Genomic DNA, 4,021 nt, shown 5'->3' on the forward strand with positions numbered 1-4,021 from the left:
AAACTATATAATTCATTGATGATAAGATTAGTATATATTGATGGATGTATTTCATTAGTATATATATTAATTGTATTGCTGATAGGTATTTTTTGTTGATCTATATCAATATAAATAAAAACAGAATTAATTATTTTGATAAAAAATATCGATGATAAAATTTCGTAACTTAGTTTTTGCAGATTTTCTAGCAGCGACCACTACCGTTAACTGCTGCAACGAATTATCACTTTTATATTGCGGAGGCATTTCCATTGTGTTTTCTATACTGAAAAATCTTATAATTAGATGCAATGAGTGAACGTTGGTGGATGTGCTAGTTATTCTATTTTTTCAGCGCCAATTGTTTAGATAATATAAATAGTTGAAGGAGTCCTCTTTTTTTTTCTTTTTTTTGCGTGCCGATCATTCTCAGAATACCAATAACTGAGCACACTGCTGAACATTTTGAGATTCGAGTTTTCAAAGGAGTAGCAACGTATTTTGATATATTCTTCATTCAGTTGATGGACGCGTCTTAGTATTTGTCTTTGACAATAAAGGTGCTAGAAACTTCGTATTCTATTTCTTTTTACTGATGTTTTTGTATTTTTCCAATGACTGTTTTTTGCTGAATGGTTACCTCTTGTATTCTGAGGTCTGCATAGAGTAAAACTGAAGGTTTAAACACAAATTCTGTATTTTAACATGTGCCATGTAATGGATTTGGATAAAATTGCAGTAGCGTATATAATATGAATGAATTTGATCTGATCTCTCTCTCTCATTTTAGGTTTCCCTTGGGAATGGTAAAAGTTAACAAGATGCGATGCAAGGCTGATTCCCGGATGCAGAGAGTGATGCCATATGTGTTATCACCTTGCTCCCGGAAGGCTGGTAAAGATTGCCACTTGAAGAAAAAGACATTCAAAAGCTTCAGAGAAAAAAAGATTGGGAAGGTGCAACCTGCTCTGTTTTTCTGGAGCATCCTCACAATGCAGTGCTTGTCCTTTGTTCCTCTTACAACAAGGGCTGCCGTCCATATATGTGTGCCACTAGTCGCCGTTTTTCCAATAGTCTAGAACAATGCAAGAAATCTTGCACAAAAGTAACTACTACAGAAGGGGTTCAGCAAGAAAACAGTTCAATGGATCATTCAAGTTTCAGCTTGCATGCGGAGCCAACCTATGAGAGGGTGGAGGTTCTAGAACTTTTATGCCCACTTTGTCGAGGGCAGGTTAAGGGTTTGACAGTGGTGGAACCAGCTCGTAAGCATTTCAATGCCAAGAAAAGAACCTGCATGCAGAATAAGTGCTCATTTGCTGGAACTTATAAGCAGCTCAGGAAGCATGTTAAGGCGAAGCACCCTTTGGCATGACCCCGAGCTGTGAACCCTGTACTCGAAGAAAAATGGAAAAAGCTTGAATGTGAAAGAGAGCGAAACTATGTAATCAGCACAATTATGTCATCGAAAGCAGGGGCACTAGTACTTGGTGATTATGTGATCGAGCCAGGGTATAGTGGTGCTCATAACGGTTACGATTCCGATTCATCCTTGGGTGATGGTTTCTTATCTTTGGGGTCGTTTGATAGAGGGCAGAGTAGTGGCACCCGCTTTCGTAATGAATATCACCAGGACTCTGAGTCCCTGGATGAGAAGGATTATGGGATGCGCCGATCTGGGGCTATGGGTTCTGCAGCAATATCTGGACGTGGTCCTTTCCTGCTTCTTGCTTAGGAACTCGAGAACTGGGGAGCACAAAGGATGGTAACAATTCGACATAACTACTAAACATCTACAAGACAGACTATGAATTACATGTTTTTTGTTGAAACTTGAAATACCCAATCTATATTGAACATTCGGCATGTCGAAGTCTGGTGTGCATAATTGGCTTCGAATTTCAACTACCTCGTTTTGGATATGTCAGATGTCTGTGTTACAGCATGACGGTTCGCTGGCAGTTTTGAAGCAACAGAGAAGAATGCAGCAGAATAAAAGACCTGACAGTTAGCAACACGTTTTGCATGTGGAGGAATTAATTCACACGTGATGTTACTTGTTAGCAAAGTAATTAGTAGTTGGATTAGTTAGTTGGATGAGAAGACAATATTGTATAAATGCTGGTGTATCAATTCCTTGGAACTCAAGTAATAACTAATGAACAATTTGCAGAATTATGCCTCAACTCTTCTCCTTACAATTTCTTCTACTTTTCCCCTTCTTTTTCTAGTACCTTGTAAGGAAACTACTTACAAATGGTGTCAAAGCCTCGTTAGGGGTAAAGAAATAGGTAGGAAACAATAAGATCAAGGCTATTGAAGAACATGAAAGGAAACTATATGAATAAATTCAACAGTTGCAAGCATTGACATAGGACCAAAACAAGAAATTTGATGAAGTCATTTCACATTTGGAGGTGATCTTGACGATTCTAAAGAGGTTGAAAGGACGAACACAAGTCCGGGAGAATTGATTCCAAATCAGATGATGAACCAGCGAGAGAATGAGATTCTGAATCAAAGATGTGATGGAATGGGACTAATAATTTAGTTAATGAAAAACATAAATTGCAGGAAAATATATGTTGCTTTTGATATTGCAATGTTTGAAATAATAAATATATATATATATATATATTCTTATTTTCACAAAAGCATTTTTTTTTAACTAACTTAAAATAGTAATTTTTATGTTCATCAAATTATGTTAAAAATTTATTTGTAATCATTGTAAAAAAGACAATTCATTGCTAAGAATATAATTTAATTAAATTATGATTTACCCTGTCATTAAATCATCTCTCAAATAATAGTTAATAATACAATAAACAATTGAAAAATTATATGTCAAATAAAATATTAACACCAACACAAAGTTAAAACTTATCATAGTTGAAAATGCAAGATAATAATTTCATCATACATAAACATTTTTTTATTATTCAATCCTCATCTCTTCATCATTAAATCCATTTTCTTAGGAACAAAACTAATTTCCAATTCTCTATACTATGTATGTTTTAATTATTATATTATTTTTTCAATAATGATGTTTATTTTCTTCCACAATGTTTTAAATAATAAACTAAATTGTTTAATAAACTTTAAATATCAATATTTCATTGCCAGTATATAGTGTACAAAATTGTTTTAAATAATAAACTAAACTAATCTAACTAATAAAACTCAAATTAAATAAATATATCAAATTTAATTAGAAAAGAAATTAAAAAATAACAAGAGGGATAAAGAAAAATCTAAAACACCAATCTTCAAACTTAATTTAAGAAAAAAAATGACCTCAATTGTTTACATGAGTTGACCTTTTATAAAACAAAGTGTGTTGAACACACTCATGAAATCTCATAGCATTATATTGGTTGAGTTAAAGTCATGCTCATTTTTATCAGCAAGTTAGACATTCCATGTCAAAAAAGTGAGGAAGAAAAGGCCTATAAACTACTTACTATTAGTATTCATCGTGGCCTAATCCATGTATATACCATAAAATGATGTTTCTTAGCAATTCTTCAAAAAATGAATATAATCCAATATAAAATGATGTATTAGAATATTGAACAAAGTACAATAGATATCATAAAAATGATTTAATAAGATAGACATTATGGAGATGAGACAATGAGATAACAAAATAATTTTAGTCTAAATTATAAATTTTATCACTTCTTAAATATATAATAGATTATTGAACCAGGTCAAATATTTCCTAACATGAAAATATGATACCAACATTTTTAAAGAAGAAAGATACGAAACATATGTCATTCACTTGATTGAGCTCAATAAACTCAATTAATTTAATAACATGATTTAAGAAAAAAAGCATCTATAATAAATAAAGTTACAAAAATAGTAATAATTAGTTATAAAAAATGAGCTAAAAATATTATACTCGGGAAGAGAAAGAAGAAAAGCTTATTGAAAACTCAATGTTACTTCATTGTGAACACTGCGCCCTCACACATAAAAAAAATAAAAATAAAAAACTCATCAAAAAATGGTTTTAATGTCACTATAA

At 32.1% G+C, this 4,021-nt stretch overlaps 1 pseudogene; it reads left to right on the top strand.

The window, feature by feature from the left end:
* The first annotated feature begins 785 nt into the window (after positions 1-785).
* Positions 786-1,717, top strand: LOC105112354 (uncharacterized; annotated as a pseudogene).
* The last annotated feature ends 2,304 nt before the right edge of the window (positions 1,718-4,021 follow it).

Source organism: Populus euphratica, unplaced genomic scaffold (genome assembly GCF_000495115.2).
Source record: "Populus euphratica unplaced genomic scaffold, PopEup_1.0 scaffold333.1, whole genome shotgun sequence".
Taxonomy (NCBI): Eukaryota; Viridiplantae; Streptophyta; class Magnoliopsida; order Malpighiales; family Salicaceae; genus Populus; species Populus euphratica.